The following is a 22,063-nucleotide window of genomic DNA, read 5'->3' on the forward strand; positions in this document are numbered from 1 at the left end:
ATTTGTGTTTGTCTTCATCTCTGACAGATGACCAAGTACCGGAGGAGGATCCTGCCCCAGCCATCTCGTTTGTGCTGGCAGATGAGGAGGTGGCTGGAACACTATGTAACAAAATATATTATTTTTTAACACTTGATAAATAATTTGTAGAACATATTTTTTATTTTGTGTTTTTTAACGATGTGTATAATATAGGCCTTGTCACATATTCCTCATACTAAAAATGATTTGTGTTTGAGCTTGATTTTTGTCAGCTGACCAGTAATCCATCCCAGGCGCTGCTCTTGCCATCTTGCCAGCGCTAGCAGAGGATGAGGTGGCTGGAGGAGAATATAAGAAAACTTAAAGGGACACTGAACCCAAATTTTTCTTTTGTGATTCAGATAGAGCATGCAATTTTAAGCAACTTTCTCATTTACTCCTATTATCAACTTTATTTGAAAAAGAAGGCATCTAAGATTTTTTTTATTCAGAACTCTGGACAGCACTTTTTTATTGGTGTATGAATGTATCCACCAATCAGCAAGGACAACCCAGGTTGTTCACCAAAAATGGGCCGGCATCTAAACTTACATTCTTGCATTTCAAATAAAGATACAAAGAGAATGAAGAAAATTTAATAATAGGAGTAAATTAGAAAGTTGCTTAAAATTGCATGCTCTATCTGAATCACGAAAGAAAAATTTGGGTTCAGTGTCACTTTAATATTATGTATCTTAATAATGAATTTGTAGAACATATTTTATTTTGTCTTTTTATAGCTCGTGATCAGGGGACACAGATCGAGCCCTTTCTGCAAGATTTTTTCAAAAAACTGGCAGAGGGGCTCCAGATTGTCGCCACTGCAGTGCAGGAATACAGGAGACCATACACAATTTTTTATAAAAAGTTTTAAGTTTGTGGAAAAAAAAAAAAGTTAAAATGTATTTTGTAAAAATTATCGCCTAGATTGCGAGTTTTGTCGGTAAAAACTTGCGGGCTAACGCTCCTTTTTTTTCCAGCGCTCCCTTAAGCCAACGCTGGTATTACGAGTTTTCTGAATGGCTGCGTTAGCCTCAGAAAAGTGAGCGTTGAGCCAAATTTAGCTCCACTTCAACCCTATATTATATTTATTAACCCCTAATCTTCCGCCCCCTACGTCGCCGCCACCTACCTACACTTATTAACCCCTAATCTGCCGACTGGACATCGCCGCCACTATAATAAATGTATTAACCCCTAAACCGCCGCACTCCCGCCTCACAAACACTATAATAAATTGTATTAACCCCTAATCTGCCCTCCCTAACATCGCCGCAACCTACCTACAATTATTAACCCCTAATTCCCCGCCCCCGTCGCTGCTACAATAATAAAGTTATTAACCCCTAAACCTAAGTCTAACCCTAACACCCCCCTAAGTTAAATATAATTTAAATAAAACAAAATAAATTTACTATAATTAAATAAATTATTCCTATTTAAAAATAAATACTTACCTATAAAATAAACCATAAGATAGCTACAATATAACTAATAGTTACATTGTAGCTATTTTAGGATTTATATTTATTTTACAGGCAACTTTGTATTTATTTTAACTAGGTACAATAGCTATTAAATAGTTAATAACTATTTAATAGCTACCTAGTTAAAATAATTACAAAATTACCTGTAAAATAAATCCTAACCTAAGTTACAAATACACCTAACACTACACTATCAATAAATTAATTAAATAAATTAACTACAATGATCTAAACTAAAATACAATTAAATAAACTAAACTATATTACAAAACACACCCCTACTCTAAAACCCACCCGATCCCCCCTTAAAAAAAACTAACACTATTCCATTGAAGATCACCCTACCTTGAGCCGTGTTCACCCAGCCGGGCACCGATGGGCCAGAAGAGGACATCCGGAGTGGCAGAAGTCTTAATCCGATCAGGGCAGAAGAGGTCCTCCATCCAGCAGAAGTCTTCATCCAAGCGGCATCTTCTATCTTCATCCACCCGGCGCGGAGCGGTCCATCTTCAAGACATCCGACGCGGAGCATCCTCTTCTTCCCGACGACTAACGACGAATGAAGGTTCCTTTAAATGACGTCATCCAAGATGGCGTCCCTCAAATTCCGATTGGCTGATAGGATTCTATCAATCAGATTTTTCCTACCTTAATTCCGATTGGCTGATGTAATCAGCCAATCAGATTGAAGTTCAATCCGATTGGCTGATTGGATCAGCCAATAGAATGTGAGGGGGAAGAGGATGCTCCGCATCGGATGTCTTGAAGATGGACCCACTCCTCGCCGGATGGATGAAGATAGAAGATGCCGCTTGGATGAAGACTTCTGCTGGTTGGAGGACCTCTTCTGCCCCGATCGGATGAAGACTTCTGCCGCTCCGGATGTCCTCTTCTGGCCCTTCGGTGCCCGGCTGGGTGAACATGGCTCAAGGTAGGGTGATCTTCAATGGGGTAGTGTTAGGTTTTTTAAGGGGGGATTGGGTGGGTTTTAGAGTAGGGGTGTGTGGGTGATGGGTTGTAATGTTGGGGGGGGTCTTGTATTTTATTTTACAGGTAAAAGAGCTGATTACTTTGGGGCAATGCCCCGCAGAAAAGCCCTTTTAAGGGCTGGTAAAAGAGCTGATTACTTTTGTAATTTAGTACACTCTGTTATAAGTAGTATCGATGTGACTCCGTTTTTTACTACTTATAACAGAGTTTTATACTACTTATAACAGAGTGTAAGATACATATATAAAATGCTACAATCTAAACTACGAATAAGTCAGATAATTCAATAGACTTACATAGTACGAGCAAACAACACAGCACTAGTGAGAATTAGAGAATTAGCGGGGGCGAAAATACATAAAAAAATTGAATAACTATTTACAAACAATATTGATTAAGAATGTCAAACCCTAGCCCCAATATGAAGACATAATGTCTAGAGAACATTGACACATTATTTGACTTGAAGAGGACTAATATATTATGTTGCTAATAACAGCATATTTATTGACATAGCATTGATCCTGCAAATATAGATATACCATCCAGCTTACGGAACAGCAATACATTTTGCTGCTGACTAAATTACAGCACAATTGTGGGAAAAGCATTGATTACGCAAAAAATATATATATATAATTGTTAGCTATTCTGGTGGCTAATATGTGGTGAATATCCAGGCAATTATAATGATAACGAGCCAACTCTGGAATACACACAGTATGCCAAAGCATATCAAAACACAGTCAATATACAATGTATAGTTCATGCGTCTAATGATAAAGATAGCAGCGAATGGTACCTCACTGCTATCAGAGAGTGATATAGCATTACAAGTGACTAACAACGTTGTCTGTATACCATTAATAAATTAACTGTGAGACTCTTTTATATATATATATATATATATATATATATATACAACAGCTCAATAAGAGCTATCAACTTGTATAGCACAAGTCTTTCCCATACGAATAGTGGCAATAAAATAAAGAAAAAATACATATATAATCGATTTATAACTCTATGGTGGTATAATCATTAAAGGGAGCAAGAATACTCTCCTCGAATGTCATATTATTGGGACCAGTAGATATTGTGAAGCAATATTGTCACACTATTAGTGAACCCAATATATATAAGTGTAGATAATGGGAATTATATTAACAACCTACTTTGCATATATAATACCTAAAATATGTACATAGACCTTTTTAATAATATAGTGTTGGCATAGCAATTTACTACCAATCTTACACGGATATAATGGTTAAGCATGACCGATATATAATTAGTGATCACTAGAAGCCAACACAGTGGTTAATGAAAAGAGATACATACACAATTTACTAGCCACACTTTTTGATGTTTACAGTGTTATCTACATGTAATATCTTCATTACTTCTAAGTTTTGGGGAAACTAAGACCTAGATTTGGAGTTTGGCGTTAGCCGTGAAAACCAGCGTTAGAGGCTCCTAACGCTGGTTTTAGGCTACCGCCGGTATTTGGAGTCACTCAAAATAGGGTCTAACGCTCACTTTTCATCCGCAACTTTTCCATACCGCAGATCCCCTTACGTAAATTGCGTATCCTATCTTTTCAATGGGATCTTTCTAACTCCGGTATTTAGAGTCGTTTCTGAAGTGAGCGTTAGACATCTAACGACAAAACTCCAGCCGCAGGAAAAAAGTCAGTTGTTAAGAGCTTTCTGGGCTAACGCCGGTTTATAAAGCTCTTAACTACTGTACTCTAAAGTACACTAACACCCATAAACTACCTATGTACCCCTAAACCGAGGTCCCCCCACATCGCCGACACTCGAATAAATTTTTTTAACCCCTAATCTGCCGACCGCCACCTACGTTATCCTTATGTACCCCTAATCTGCTGCCCCTAACACCGCCGACCCCTGTATTATATTTATTAACCCCTAATCTGCCCCCCACAACATCGCAGCCAGCTACCTCCAATAATTAACCCCTAATCTGCCGACCGCAAAGCGCCGCCACCTACGTTATCCTTATGTACCCCTAATCTGCTGCCCCTAACACCGCCGACCCCTATATTATATTTATTAACCCCTAATCTGCCCCCCACAACGTCGCAGCCAGCTACCTACAATAATTAACCCCTAATCTGCCGACCGCAAAGCGCCGCCACCTACGTTATCCTTATGTACCCCTAATCTGCTGCCCCTAACACCGCTGACCCCTGTATTATATTTATTAACCCCTAATCTGCTCCCCACAACGTCGCAGCCAGCTACCTACAATAATTAACCCCTAATCTGCCGACCGCAAAGCGCCGCCACCTACGTTATCCTTAAGTACCCCAAATCTGCTGCCCCTAACACCGCCGACCCCTGTATTATATTTATTAACCCCTAATCTGCCCCCCACAACGTCGCCTCCACCTGCCTACACTTATTAACCCCTAATCTTCCGACCGGAGCTCACCGCTATTCTAATAAATGTATTAACCCCTAAAGCTAAGTCTAACCCTAACACTAACACCCCCCTAAGTTAAATATAATTTACATCTAACGAAATTAATTAAATCTTATTAAATAAATTATTCCTATTTAAAGCTAAATACTTACCTGTAAAATAAACCCTAATATAGCTACAATATAAATTATATTTATATTATAGCTATTTTAGGATTTATATTTATTTTACAGGTAACTTTGTATTTATTTTAACCAGGTACAATAGCTATTAAATAGTTAAGAACTATTTAATAGCTAAAATAGTTAAAATAATTACAAATTTACCTGTAAAATAAATACTAACCTAAGTTACAATTAAACCTAACACTACACTATCAATAAATTAATTAAATAAACTACCTACAATTACCTACAATTAACCTAACACTACACTATCAATAAATTAATTAAATACAATTCCTACAAATAAATACAATTAAATAAACTAGCTAAAGTACAAAAAATAAAAAAGAACTAAGTTACAAAAAATAAAAAAATATTTACAAACATAAGAAAAATATTACAACAATTTTAAACTAATTACACCTACTCTAAGCCCCCTAATAAAATAACAAAGCCCCCCAAAATAAAAAAATGCCCTACCCTATTCTAAATTACAAAAGTTCAAAGCTCTTTTACCTTACCAGCCCTGAACAGGGCCCTTTGCGGGGCATGCCCCAAAGAATTCAGCTCTTTTGCCTGTAAAAAAAAACATACAATACCCCCCCCAACATTACAACCCACCCCCCACATACCCCTAATCTAACCCAAACCCCCCTTAAATAAACCTAACACTAAGCCCCTGAAGATCTTCCTACCTTATCTTCACCCTGCCAGGTTCACCGATCCGTCCTGAAGAGCTCCTCCGATGTCCTGATCCAAGCCCAAGCGGGGGGCTGAAGAGGTCCATGATCCGGCTGAAGTCTTCATCCAAGCGGGAGCTGAAGAGGTCCATGATCCGGATGAAGTCTTCATCCAAGCGGGAGCTGAAGAGGTCCATGATCCGGATGAAGTCTTCTATCAACGGCATCTTCAGTCTTCTTTCTTCCGGATCCATCTTGCAGACCTCCGACGCGGAACATCCTCTTCTCCCGACGCCTACTTGCCGAATGACGGTTCCTTTAAGGGACGTCATCCAAGATGGCATCCCTCGAATTCCGATTGGCTGATAGGATTCTATCAGCCAATTGGAATTAAGGTAGGAATATTCTGATTGGCTGATGGAATCAGCCAATCAGAATCAAGTTCAATCCGATTGGCTGATCCAATCAGCCAATCAGATTGAGCTTGCATTCTATTGGCTGATCGGAACAGCCAATAGAATGCAAGCTCAATCTGATTGGCTGATTGGATCAGCCAATCGGATTGAACTTGATTCTGATTGGCTGATTCCATCAGCCAATCAGAATATTCCTACCTTAATTCCGATTGGCTGATAGAATCCTATCAGCCAATCGGAATTCGAGGGACGCCATCTTGGATGACGTCCCTTAAAGGAACCGTCATTCGGCTAGTAGGCGTCGGGAGAAGAGGATGTTCCGCGTCGGAGGTCTGCAAGATGGATCCAGAAGAAAGAAGATTGAAGATGCAGTTGATAGAAGACTTCATCCGGATCATGGACCTCTTCAGCTCCCGCTTGGATGAAGACTTCATCCGGATCATGGACCTCTTCAGCTCCCGCTTGGATGAAGACTTCAGCCGGATCATGGACCTCTTCAGCCCCCCGCTTGGGCTTGGATCAGGACATCGGAGGAGCTCTTCAGGACGGATCGGTGAACCTGGCAGGGTGAAGATAAGGTAGGAAGATCTTCAGGGGCTTAGTGTTAGGTTTATTTAAGGGGGGTTTGGGTTAGATTAGGGGTATGTGGGTGGTGGGTTTTAATGTTGGGGGGGTTGTATTTTTCTTTTACAGGCAAAAGAGCTGAATTCTTTGCGGCATGCCCCACAAAGGGCCCTGTTCAGGGCTGGTAAGGTAAAAGAGCTTTGAACTTTTGTAATTTAGGTAGGTAGGGCATTTTTTTATTTTGGGGGGCTTTGTTATTTTATTAGGGGGCTTAGAGTAGGTGTAATTAGTTTAAAATTGTTGTAATATTTTTCTTATGTTTGTAAATATTTTTTTATTTTTTGTAACTTTGTTCTTTTTTATTTTTTGTACTTTAGCTAGTTTATTTAATTGTATTTATTTGTAGGAATTGTATTTAATTAATTTATTGATAGTGTAGTGTTAGGTTAATTGTAGGTAATTGTAGGTAGTTTATTTAATTAATTTATTGATAGTGTAGTGTTAGGTTTAATTGTAACTTAGGTTAGTATTTATTTTACAGGTAATTTTGTAATTATTTTAACTATTTTAGCTATTAAATAGTTCTTAACTATTTAATAGCTATTGTACCTGGTTAAAATAAATACAAAGTTACCTGTAAAATAAATATAAATCCTAAAATAGCTATAATATAATTATAATTTATATTGTAGCTATATTAGGATTTATTTTACAGGTAAGTATTTATCTTTAAATAGGAATAATTTATTTAATGAGTTAATTAATTTCGTTAGATGTAAATTATATTTAATTTAGGGGGGTGTTAGTGTTAGGGTTAGATTTAGCTTTAGGGGTTAATACATTTATTAGAATAGCGGTGAGCTCCAGTAGGCAGATTAGGGGTTAATAATTGAAGTTAGGTGTCGGCGATGTTAGGGAGGGCAGATTAGGGGTTAATACTATTTATTATAGGGTTAGTGAGGCGGATTAGGGGTTAATAACTTTATTATAGTAGCGCTCAGGTCCGGTCGGCAGATTAGGGGTTAATAAGTGTAGGCAGGTGGAGGCGACGTTGTGGGGGGCAGATTAGGGGTTAATAAATATAATATAGGGGTCGGCGATGTTAGGGCAGCAGATTAGGGGTACATAGGGATAATATAAGTAGAGGCGGTTTATGGAGCGGCAGATTAGGGGTTAATAATAATATGCAGGGGTCAGCGATAGTGGGGGCGGCAGATTAGGGGTTAATAAGTGTAAGGTTAGGGGTGTTTAGACTCGGGGTACATGTTAGAGTGTTAAGTGCAGACGTAGGAAGGGTTACCGCATAGCAAACAATGGGGCTGCGTTAGGAGCTGAACGCGGCTTTTTTGCAGGTGTTTGGTTTTTTTTCAGCTCAAACAGCTCCATTGTTTCCTATGGGGGAATCGTGCACGAGCACGTTTTTGAGGCTGGCCGCTTGCGTAAGCAACTCTGGTATCGAGAGTTGAAGCTGCGTTAAACATGCTCTACGCTCCTTTTTTGGAGCCTAACGCAGCCATTCTGTGGACTTTCAATACCAGAGTTATTTTTATGGTGCGGCCAGAAAAAAGCCGGTGTTAGTTTTTTGGGTCGTTACCGTCAAAACTCCAAATCTAGCCGTAAATTAACTGGTATAAAACACATAGTACTATCTGAGGTTAACAGACGTGTTGATGTTAATAATCCTATAAGGAATAAATGATGGAGAGATTCTCAAACTACGGGCTCCATGTACTAAGCAGTCAGCGAGCTACCCGCAACAAATCTTGCGTCAAAACTCGCAAACTGATATGTACAAAGCCGTCAATTATGTTAAAACTCGCATCTTTAAAATTGCGAGCGTACTTTTCCGCCAAACCTCGCTACCGCTCCATTTTTCACTGTAATTAGACACATTTGACCACCAACTCGCCAAAAAACGAATGTACTAAAAAATCTATTTGTCCGCTCGCTACAATTTCCGCTCCCACCTCGCTATTTTTGCCTCGCCACCTTTTAGGTGGCAGGCAAGGTACAAAACAATAGGAAAGTCAATCTAGACGCCAGTCTAGACATATATAAAAGGCAGTAATATCAGCATTGTACTTACAGCATAACTGGCGTCTAATTTGTCTCTCATTTCCATGTACATAAATTGCGCCCAATTTGTCGACTGTAATTAAAGAGTAATCTATTTAAATTTGTATTGTTAGTTGTCAATCTTTCTAATTATTTTTATATTAATATTTATATATTATCAGATCCAGATGAAGCCATATCCAAATTGTAAATAAATATTACAAAAATAACGCTCTGTTATCACTCTTCAAAAAATTTTGAACAATAATAAAGTTGTTTAGATAAGTTGAACTTTTATAGGAGCAAAATTCTATTCCCGCGACTACTATGATGTTCGTGACACCTTGCATGTCACGTGTTAATAATTGGCCAGACAATTCAACTGAAAGTTAAGTACCATCAGCTTAGTCGCGGCGAGCGAGGCGTCAAATTTATCAACAATCCGCAACTGCTCGCGGCGGGCTAGACTTGTCTATTTATTGGGGGAATATTAGTACATAGCGACAGCGGACACCATTTCGCCCGCGGCGAGTAACGGCGAGTTTATCCGCGTCTACAATGACGGATGAATTGACGGCTTAGTACATGGAGCCCTACATGTGATATCTATCACCATTATGATATAAATCTTACAAGGAACACAGTGTTGATCACAGTAACTATACAAATAAATCTATAAATGTATTGTACTTACCACATTAGATTATACTTGATTAAAAATACAGTTGCAATATACAGAGATATTCTAGCATGGTACGGGACCTTATTTATTGAATTTTAGAATTTACCACAAGTAATTCTATTTCGATACCAATCTAGTGTTCGACACATATCTATTCCTGTGTAAATAAGAAGGGAATCCAACTTTCTACCCACTCTATTATATCTATAGGAGACCTAGTTACCACTATAACAAGTTAGAGACAACATATATTACACTAATCTACCTGTGTGATACACAGCTACTGTATACTGTAGGCACTTATTGTATTATTAGTGTTCACCAGGTTTAGTGTCAACAAGACAGAGCTTACTTTGAGATTTTAAATTTCTGTGTGTTGTGTCTTTTTTACACTTTTTAATTAATAAACAATAAAACTTACATTTTAACTATTTTCTCGTATTAGTACCACTCCATAGTCTGGACGTAGAGTGCTATAAGTGCATACTTTCTCGTGGTTAGTTCTTATACTTCCACATTTTTTGTTGAAATTTCAATTCATGCACAAGCACCAACCCACGAATATTACAATTTATTTTAGAAGTGTGATCAATTGTTGAGCACACTCAGTAATTAACAATAGTGGGGTTCGCCTAAATAGTGCCATTGTTTCAATTCTCTCCTTTGACATATATATATATGTACATATATATATATATATATATATATATATATATATATATATATATATATATAAATAAAGCAAGAAAGGCACTCTCCGTGTTCATCACCGAAACTTTTACTTAGGTGAACGTTTTCGGTGTTGCCACCGTCCTCAGACTTTGCACAACAACAAGTGAATAAACAATTTATGTGTTATGTTGTGTAAGGTCTGAGGACGGTGGCAACACCGAAAACATTCACCTAAGTAAAAGTTTTGGTGATGAACACGGAGAGTGCCTTTCTTGCTTTATTTCTACATTACATATTTAAAGTGCACCCCGGAGGTTGCATGTTAATAGTGAGTGGGGGATCCTCTATGAGTATTATATATATATATATATATATATATATATACAAACACACATATTTACAAAAGTATGTATGTACAATATTAAAAATAATTTGAATACTTCACTCTCCACTTCGCACCAAATATGTCGCAACTTGGTTGTTCAGAGGTTTCCTTATTGCGTCATATTTGACACAATACTCAAACTAATAAAGAAGTTTCAAAGTAGTAGAGTTTTCCACAACTTATTGGTAAATGCATTATCACATGATTATTGACATCAGCCAATCTGATTGAAATATACATGTTATATCACTAACAAATCAAATTTCTCTATACTTAAGTCATTGATCACTCATCAGAACATGTAAGTGCCATTTGTTATATTTAGTATTATACTTTTGAAGTATGTATATGTGAAATTAGTATTAAAGATAAACATTGATGCTGACATTAGGACACACAGGGGGGTAGTTATCAACATGTCTATTTTACCTGTCTTCGCCGGCCTAATACGCCCGCCTATGCTTGCCTCACATCGCCGCCGCGGACCTGCAAAAATTCGCCTAAGTTATCAAAAAAGCTGTCAAAAAGCCGCGCACCAAGTACGGGGCGATGAGCAGTGGACTGTGAGAGTTATCACTCATCCGATCTCGCTGCTCTTCGGCTTTTTTACAGCTTTCTTGCTAGCCTGTCACTAAGCACCCACACCCCCGGAGCCCCCCGCAACTCAATAAAGTTATTAACCCCTAAACCGCCGCTCCTAGACCCCGCCGCAACTCTTAGAAATGTATTAACCCCTAAACCGCCGCTCCTAGACCCCGCCGCAACTCTTATAAATGTATTAACCCCTAAACCACAGCTCCAGGACACAGCTGCCACCTACATTATACCTAGTAACCCCTATCCTGCCCCCCTTATACCGTCGCCCTCTATAATAAAGTTATTAACCCCTATCCTGCTGATCCCGCACCTCGCCGCAACTAAATAAATAGTTTAACCCCTAAACCGCCGCTCCCTGACCCCGCCGCAACCTATATTAAATTTATTAACCCCTATCCTGCCCCCCCTACACCGTCGCCACCTATAATAAATTTATTAACCCCTATCCTGCCCCCCACTACACCCCCGCCACTGTAATAAAATTATTAACCACTAAACCTAAGTCTAACACTAACCCTAACACCCCCCTAACTTAAATATTAATTAAATAAATCTAAATAATATTTCTATTATGAACTAAATTAATCCTATTTAAAACTAAATACTTACCTTTAAAATAAACCCTAATATAGCTACAATATAAATAATAATTATATTGTAGCTAGTTTAGGATTTATTTTTATTTTACAGGCAAATTTCAATTTATTTTAACTAGGTACAATAGCTATTAAATAGTTATTAACTATTTAATAGCTTACCTAGCTAAAATAAAGAGAAATTAACCTGTAAAATAAAAACTAAGTTACAATTACACCTAACACTACACTATACTTAAATAAATTATTCCTATTTAAAACTAAATACTTACCTGTAAAATAAACCCTAAGATAGCTACAATATAATTAATAAATAAATAGTTTAACCCCTAAACCGCCGCTCCCTGACCCCGCCGCAACCTATATTAAATTTATTAACCCCTATCCTGCCCCCCCTACACCGTCGCCACCTATAATAAATTTATTAACCCCTATCCTGCCCCCCACTACACCTCCGCCACTGTAATAAAATTATTAACCACTAAACCTAAGTCTAACACTAACCCTAACACCCCCCTAACTTAAATATTAATTAAATAAATCTAAATAATATTTCTATTATGAACTAAATTAATCCTATTTAAAACTAAATACTTACCTTTAAAATAAACCCTAATATAGCTACAATATAAATAATAATTATATTGTAGCTAGTTTAGGATTTATTTTTATTTTACAGGCAAATTTCAATTTATTTTAACTAGGTACAATAGCTATTAAATAGTTATTAACTATTTAATAGCTTACCTAGCTAAAATAAAGAGAAATTAACCTGTAAAATAAAAACTAAGTTACAATTACACCTAACACTACACTATACTTAAATAAATTATTCCTATTTAAAACTAAATACTTACCTGTAAAATAAACCCTAAGATAGCTACAATATAATTAATAATTACATTGTAGCTATCTTAGGATTTATATTTATTTTACAGGTAACTTTGTATTTATTTTAGCTAGTTAGAATAGTTATTAAATAGTTATTAACTATTTAATAACTACCTAGCTAAAAGAAATACAAAATTACCTGTAAAATAAATCCTAACCTAAGTTACAATTAAACCTAACACTACACTATCATTAAATTAATTAAATAAATTACCTACAAATAACTACAATTAAATACAATTACATTATCTAACTAAAGTACAAAAAATAAAAAAAGCTAAGTTACAAAAAATAAAAAAAATAAGTTACAAACATTTTAAAAATATTACAACAATTTTAAGCTACTTACACCTAATCTAAGACTCCTAATAAAATAACCCAAACCCCCCTTAAAATAACCTAACACTAATCCCCTGAAGATCATCCTACCTTGAGTCGTCTTCACTCAGCCGAGCAGCAATGGAACCGAAGAGGAGACCTGGAGCGGCAGAAGTCTTCCATCCGGGCAATGTCATCTTCCAAGAGGCGCTGAAGAAGTCTTCTATCCGGGCGATGTCATCTTCCAAGCAGGGTCTTCAATCTTCATCCCGCCGACGCGGAACATCCTTCTTTCCCGACGGACTACCGACGAATAAAGGCTCCTTTAAGGGACGTCATCCAAGATGGCGTCCCTTCAATTCCGATTGGCTGATACGATTCCGATCAGCCAATAGAATGCGAGCTCAATCTGATTGGCTGATTGGATCAGCCAATCGGATTGAACTTGAATCTGATTGGCTGATTCAATCAGCCAATCAGATTTTTCTACCTTAATTCCGGAGGAGGAGAAGGAGGCTTCATTCGTCTGTAGTCCGTCGGGAAAGAAGGATGTTCCGTGTTGGCGGGATGAAGATTGAAGACCCCCCTTGGAAGATCACATCGCCCGGATAGAAGACTTCTTCAGCGCCTCTTGGAAGATGACATCGCCCGGATGGAAGACTTCTTCAGCGCTGCTTGGAGGATCACTTCATCGGATGGAAGATTTATTCAGCGCCGCTTGGAGGATAACTTCTGCCGCTCCGGGTCTCCTCTTCGGTTCCATCACTGCTCGGCTGAGTGAAGACGACTCAAGGTAGGATGATCTTCAGGGGATTAGTGTTAGGTTATTTTAAGGGGGGTTTGGGTTAGATTAGGGGTATGTGGGTGGTGGGTTTTAATGTTGGGGGGGTTGTATTTTTCTTTCACAGGCAAAAGAGCTGAATTCTTTGGGGCATGCCCCACAAATGGCCCTTTTAAGGGCTGGTAAGGTAAAAGAGCTTTGAACTTTTTTAATTTAGAATAGGGTAGGGCATTTTTTTATTTTGGGGGGGTTTGTTATTTTATTAGGGGGCTTAGATTAGGTGTAAGTAGCTTAACATTGTTGTAATATTTTTTAAATGTTTCTAACCTATTTTTTTTATTTTTTGTAACTTAGCTTTTTTTTTACTTTAGTTAGTTTATGTAATTGTATTTAATTGTAGTTATTTGTAGTTAATTTATTTAATTTATTTAATGATAGTGTAGTGTTAGGTTTAATTGTAACTTAGGTTAGGATTTATTTTACAGGTAATTTTGTATTTCTTTTAGCTAGGTAGTTATTAAATAGTTAATAACTATTTAATAACTATTCTAACTAGCTAAAATAAATACAAAGTTACCTGTAAAATAAATATAATTCCTAAAATAGCTACAATGTAATTATTAATTACATTGTAGCTATCTTAGGGTTCATTTTACAGGTAAGTATTTAGTTTTAAATAGGAATAATTTATTAAAGTATAGTGTAGTGTTAGGTGTAATTGTAACTTAGGTTATTTTTTATTTTACAGGTAAATTTCTCTTTATTTTAGCTAGGTAAGCTATTAAATAGTTAATAACTATTTAATAGCTATTGTACCTAGTTAAAATAAATTGAAAGATGCCTGTAAAATAAAAATAAATCCTAAGCTAGCTAAAATATAATTATTATTTATATTGTAGCTATATTAGGGTTTATTTTAAAGGTAAGTATTTAGTTTTAAATAGGATTAATTTAGTTCATAATAGAAATATTATTTAGATTTATTTAATTAATATTTAAGTTAGGGGGGTGTTAGGGTTAGTGTTAGACTTAGGTTTAGGGGTTAATAAATTTATTACAGTGGCGGCGGTGTAGTGGGGGGCAGGATAGGGGTTAATAAATGTATTATAGGTGGCGACGGTGTAGGGGGGCAGATTAGGGGTTAATAAATTTAATATAGGTTGCGGCAGGGTCCGGGAGCGGCGGTTTAGGGGTTAATACATATATTATAGTTGCGGTGGGCTTTGGGAGCGGCGGTTTAGGGGTTAATATGTATAGAGTAGCTTGCGGTGGGCTCTGGGAGCGGCGGTTTAGGGGGTAATAACTTTATTTAGTTGCGGCGGTGTAGGGGTGACAGATTAGTGGTGTTTAGACTCGGGGTACATGTTAGGGTGTTAGGTGCAGACATCTCCCATAGGAATCAATGGGATGTCTGACAGCAGCGAACTTGTACTTTCGCTATGGTCAGACTCCCATTGATTCCTATGGGATCCGCCGCCTCCAGGGTGGCAGTTTGAAAACCAGGTACGCTGGGCCGGAAAAGTGCCGAGCGTACCTGCTAGTTTTTTGATAACTAGCAAAAGTAGTCAGATTGTGCCGCAAATGTGTGCGGAACATCTGGAGTGACTTAAGAATCGATCTGTGTCGGACTGAGTCTGGCGGATCGAAGTTTACGTCACAAAATTCTACTTTTGCCGGTCTCTAGCCTTTGATAACTAAGGCGAATCAGCCTCGCCACAAATACGCTGCGGAATTCCAGCGTATTTGAGGTTGACTGCTTGATAACTAGGCCTCACAGTGTAATATTTTAGACAATGATTTTAAAATTCGAATTGATGTTTGATTCAATATAATCTTAAAATGATAGCTCAAATGGATAGCCCACCTAATATTAAACTGTCATGATTCAGATACAGCAGAAATTAAAATCACCTCTTTACTGCTATTTTATGCTATTTTTAGTGTATTTCTTACTTCTCTTGAATTTCTTTTTCAGTAGGAAATGTCATCTTATATGCCAGCCCATTTTATAACACCTGTGTAGGGGTGGTTTTTAAAACTAGATTGCAATCAGGAGGGGTTACACAGGTACAGAGAGAAAACTTGCGCAGCTCTTAAAATATCCATTGATTGCAAATAAATACATATGATACCCTGATGACATGGTATATTCACAATTATTCCTGCTCAGGATAATAATAATAAATGAACACTATATACATACAGTATAGTGGCATAAATAAACCAAGAGATATGAAAGATAACATGTTTAGAACAAAAAAAGGAATTTAGGGACATGTAAATATGTTTGCAAAAGACTTCTGACAACACACACACACACACACACACACACACACACACATATATATATATATATATATGTATGTCCAAAGATATATGTACAAATTCTAGCATTAATAATCATTTATAGAAAAAAATAAAAAAAAACATGAGATAAAAGCATATCATGACTTCTAGAAATACAAATACACATTAATTTATGTGAAAGTATCATATAACAAATAAATATAAAAATAACATTCTATGAGATATTGTTTGTTGTTTCATTAACAGATGAAAAATAAAAGATTAGCTTTAGAGAAATGTGCTTGTTCATGGACAGTAATAAAATGGTATAAATAAAGTTGGAAAAAACCTAAATAACCGCGACAATGATGACGGTTAGTTAACAGCAGCCCGATGCTCATCGCGCCGTACTTGACGTGCGTGTTTTTGACGTTTTTTTATAAATAAGGGCATCGTATGTGGATCCGAGGCAATGATATCTGGCAAGCGTATTGACGCCGGCGAATGCGTCAATAAGCTTCTGACAAATTAATTTGTTCTCCTATTTTCTGGCCCCCTGTATCATGTGACAGACATCAGCCAATCACAGACTAGTATACATACAGTATACCCTGTGAGCTTGTGCACATGCTTAGTTGGATCTTGTTCCCCAGAAAGGGTGTATATAACAAGAGTGTGCAAAATTTGATAATGGAAGTAAATTGAAAAGTGTTTTAAAACTGCATGCTCTTTCTGAATCTTAAAAGTTTATTTTGACTTGCATGCCCCATTCTTAAGTGTTGCAGCCATGGTAGCACAGTTCTGCTCCTCTAGGCAGCTTGATAACCTGGGGTAGATTTATTAAAGGTCGACCGGACATGATTCGCTGTAGTGAATCATGTCTTCTCGATCTTGCTAAATGCCGACAGCAATCAATGTCGGCATTTAACATTGCACAAGCCCCCTGCGCACTTGTGGCCAGTCGGTTGCTAGCAGGGGTTGTCAATCATCCCGATTGTTTCGGATCGGGGTGTCTTCCGTTGGCCACCTTTTAGGTGGTGTCTTACGACCGCTGCTTCTTAACTTACGTTTCAGGCGATCCTGAAATGATGGGCGCAGAAAGCAGTATCCTCTGCTTAATAAATCTACCCCCTAGAACTCAAATTTGCAGGTAGACACTAAAAATCTCAACACACAAAATTAATAAACTATAGGCCAGATTAAAGTGGCACTCTAAATATATTTTTGCTCTTGCGCTAATATGTGTATATGTCTTTATATGTGTATGTAGGTATATATATACATACATACATATATAAACACATAAATACACATATAAACACGTAAATAACAGCTGCAGGGTTATGTATGCCCTGTACCATTGATATGCCTTTAGGAACTGCATTACTTTTTCCTTTATGCGGTAAAACAAATGTTCAGTTCAACAGTGGTTCTTGTGCTTGAACTACTTATAAACATTTGAATTGTGCTATTTTCCTGTCTATACTAAAAGCCTGTATCAGAATGAATATAGATGCTTATGATTTACCCATAATAACATATAGCTGCCACTAATTGTGGTGTTATCCTCTGGCAGAGGTGTTGTTCATCTACAGTGTATTGATGTAACATTTATGTGTCATTTTATTTAAATATGTATTGTGTGCTTTAATTTTGTACTACAGTACTGCATAGATCCTCATTTGGATGACTAAAGTGGCAGATTCCTACTGTAGGTGAGACCACCCTCTGGTAGATGTGTTGCAGGTGCTTTAAGCCTTTGTTTCTATGCATGTTATTAGTTAGCTTGCCATGCTTTTAATTAAGTGTTGTACAGATATGTTTTGCTAGTGTGTACTGGTATCCACCTCCGGTAGAAACATTTGTGAGAAGAGATACACATCTGACATTAAAATAATTATGTTTACTAACTATGTAGTGACATGGTTCATACAATAATATGATGTCTTGAAATCCCTTTCTGTGTTGAGAGATGTATAATATTACTTTCTCATATTCTTCTTTTCTAATGATTATTTTTTTTGTCAAATAAAGGGGCTGCACTATTTATATATTTCTGATACTTTATTTTACCTCATCCGTCGTATATTATATATATATATATATATATATATATATATATATATATATATATATATATATATATATATATATATAATTAATAGAGCTATATATGTGTGTATATATATATATATATATAAATAAATAAATATATATATATATATATATATATATATATATATATATACTGTGTATATATATATATATATATATATATATATATATATATATATATATATATATATAATAGAGCTAGGTATTTATAGTGTTCTTAGACCTAAGAATCTTTAAGACAGAAGATAACAGATTGGGCACTGCACTGTATAGGAAACCTACAGACAGAAACTCCCTGCTTCATGCGACCAGCAGCCATCCAACATAATTACTAAAGGCTATTCCAAGGGCCCAAATGATCCGCATATCCAGAAAAAATAGTGAGGCATCAGGAAGAAACAACTGTCAGAAATGGCACCAAAATGTATTCAGAGGGGTTAAAACCTGAGATTGATTAGCCAAGCAAAGCTATGATTGAAGACCCTACAACACTGAGAAGGAGCCATGCCAAGGAGAATGAACAAAGGCTGACCTTTACCATAATGTACAGTCCATTAGTGATAGGAACAACAGATCACTACAAGTTGAGGCAAGATGGATCCATTGACTCAACACCTTACAGACTAATGGACTGAATTCCATTTCTGAAGACTAAGGAGAATCACACAAGGAGTGTGGATATCTCCTGGAAGTATGCACCTGAAAGCACTCTTAGCCTAGACTCTGTGGCAGTAATTCCAGAACGGGTAAAATTAAAACATAACTTTTATTATGAATTGCTCTTAAAATAAGGGTAACACACAAATTAAAAACGACACTTGCACCTCCAAGACATCTATTAAGTGGTTCACTCTATAGGAGGACTTATTGGATCAAAGGCCTAATATATATAATTATATTCTCCTTAGTAGAGTTATCTTTGTTCTGCTATACTGCTGCTATTGGGTCCAAATAATGTATGTGTACAGTCATAATATGACTACCACCCTGTATAAGGATATTTGGTTACCCTAATAACTCTGGATCATGTGGTGTTAGCCAGAATTGTGTCTGTTTGTATGAATATTTTCTGAGAGGACAATAACTGATTGATTTCTCTCAGTGAGGTCTACTACCCTCACTGTTTAATGGTACAACATGTGGATGTTTATTGTAAAAACAATATTCAGTGTTGCTTGTATCCAGATGTATACTATTTAGACTCTGTACTCTAAATAATAGTTGTGACGTTTTGTGTGCAACCCTATAGTTGTATATTATATTGACCACATATGTGAAATTGTTTTCTGATATCTAAGCTCAATACATTCCCCAACCGATTACTCAGTGCAAATCCTTGTTGTTATGTTATTACTATTTTGTTCGGTTATCATTCACTTTGTAAGTAATATGGGAGTGCTCTCAGTCTAGCTACTGTTACGGTCACTGCTTGACTGCTGATATATACAGCATTAGCACAACAGCACTAAACAAAATCACTATAGAGTTAATGTGGGTTACAATATTTTCTTTTCTCTTAGCGCTGCATCAATATCCCTTGTGGTATCTAGTATTGGTTGCAAAGCAGCAGCACTGTTATTGTGTTTCTATTTTGTATCACATTTCAGTTATATTCAATTTGCGCTGTAAACTTGTAACTAATTCCTATACTGGATAGTATAGTTCTATTTGAATTGGTTGGTCCCTATACTCGTGTCAATTCAGATTGCAACTGACTCGGTAGGTTCTATTATACTCTCTATTGTCCTGCACAGTAATAAGTAAGACTGATTGTATATAAGTTAGCCAAAAATTCTAGCTAAGTCTGGCACAACCCAGACTATACAACAAATTAACTACGTATAGCAGATACTGTGTATTAGATTGTCATTGAGGTGCTAGGCTTTTAAAAAATGAGAGCGCACAAACGCTCGCTGTGACTCCTGACTAGTTTCGCCCCTCTGGGCTTTGTCAAAGGCGGCGAGCCGCCGTTGTTGGGGGAGTATATACCGGTTGAAGCCGGAAGTCCCGCCTTGCTTCTATTGTGATTGGCTCTTGATCAGACAAGGTTCATTGATTGACAGCTTCTACTTGCAATCATTTTTTGGGGATTATTGGTTTGTGTCCTATGCTGATGTTACGCGTGCTGTCTGTATGTTAAATGACAGATTCGGTCAGTGTTCTATACTGATTCCTAAGGTGGTCTACCTTATTTGATATTATCATGATGTTCAACTATTGATACATATTCTATTATTTCGTTATTTTGCTGATCATTGTAACTAATCATTTACGTCTCTTTGGATACATTACATTCCTAATACGATGGGAATAGATTAACTTATCATCTAATGTAAATAGCAGTTTAATATCTGAGTACAGTGCCATAGATATTAATTATTAGTTTTAGGCTGTACTGCAGTGAAGAACAGATACGGTCTTATAATGTAACTGTGCTCTTGCGTGAAACTAAATAAAAGTGTTGGTGAAAAATAATATGTGAAATGGGAAAATAAAATAAAAAGATTTGTTAACTCTCTACAGTGCTGTGAGTGTTCACGTTATTTGAAGAACATGTTTATGTTACATCCCTTGTTTCGTTGTGTGTTTTATCGTAGTGTCTTGTGATACTTGATTGTGAATATTGTGATGAATATTATCTTGCTATTGATTTCAAAGCTAGCAATTTAAATTAGTGCTGTTTGTTATTTTAGTTGTCTGTGTGATAAATTAATTTTGTGTTAATTATGAAAACACTGGTTGGACCGTCTATACCAGTGGTTCGTGAATGTGTTCTTGTAAACAGATTTTTGTGACACTAACTTTTGTGAAAAGTTGGGGGAAGGGGTGAAAAAACTGTATTCACTTAACATACTTCATTTTTGTGACTCTTTACTAGTGTATTTTACATATTTGTATTATATCATATTGTTTCATTTATATTGTGTCAACTTTTTTAATCGTGATCTGTTTCTAATGATTCTTGATTATTCTATATGGTTACTGTATCAGTGTATACATTTTGAAATTTACAGAAAAACATAATAGTTATTCTGTTCATTCAGCCCATATGGTTGGACTGAATTTAATAAATAGATCCACCTGCTCTCAGCTCTCAACAGGGCATTTTCTAGATTTCCTCCTCGCATTCCTAAACTCACTTTTTCTATACCCCAGCATTGCAAGTCATTTGAGTTTGAATTGTGGAATTTTAAGAAATGTGCAGCTACACTAGTTATGGATTTCATTTCATCCTTATCTTTCGCTGCATTTTTGATATTCCTTAAGTGTTCCATAAGCCTCAGATGTAATTTCCTTGAGGTCATTCCTACATAGTACAGGTTGCATGTGCAGTGTAGTACATAAATTACACTCTCTGTATTGCAACTTATATATCTTCTGATGTTATGCTTTTTCCCAAATCTGTCTGTGATGGTATCTGTGTTACGTATATATTTACAAGTGCTGCAGTTGCCACATTTACGTGCTCCTGGTTTGAATGCTGTTTTGGTTTTCTTCTTTTGAAAGTGACTACTGGTTATGAGATCTTTTACGTTTTTAGTCCTTCTGTATGCCACTGAGGGTCTCTCACCTAGAGTGGTCTTTAGTGTCGGATCCATCATTAAGATATTCCAGTGTTTCTGTATGATGTTCAGAATTTGTGGAGTTTGGCTGTTGTATGTCATAATTAGCCTGGGTATATTGGAGCTTTTTTTATGTTTTTTGAAAAGGAGGACATGTCTTGGGGTATGTGCTGCTCTATACTTAGCTTTTTTGGTACTCCTTTTGCTGTACCCTCTTGTCCACAGTCTTTCTTCCAATTCTTTTGCCCTAATGTTGAATACCTGCTCATCCGAGCAATTTCTGCGTAGTCTTAAAAATTCTCCAGTTGGTAAACTTTTCATTGTGCCAGGAGCATGTGCACTTGTGCTATGT

The sequence above is a fragment of the Bombina bombina genome, chromosome 1, assembly GCF_027579735.1.
Source record: "Bombina bombina isolate aBomBom1 chromosome 1, aBomBom1.pri, whole genome shotgun sequence".
Lineage (NCBI taxonomy): Eukaryota > Metazoa > Chordata > Amphibia > Anura > Bombinatoridae > Bombina > Bombina bombina.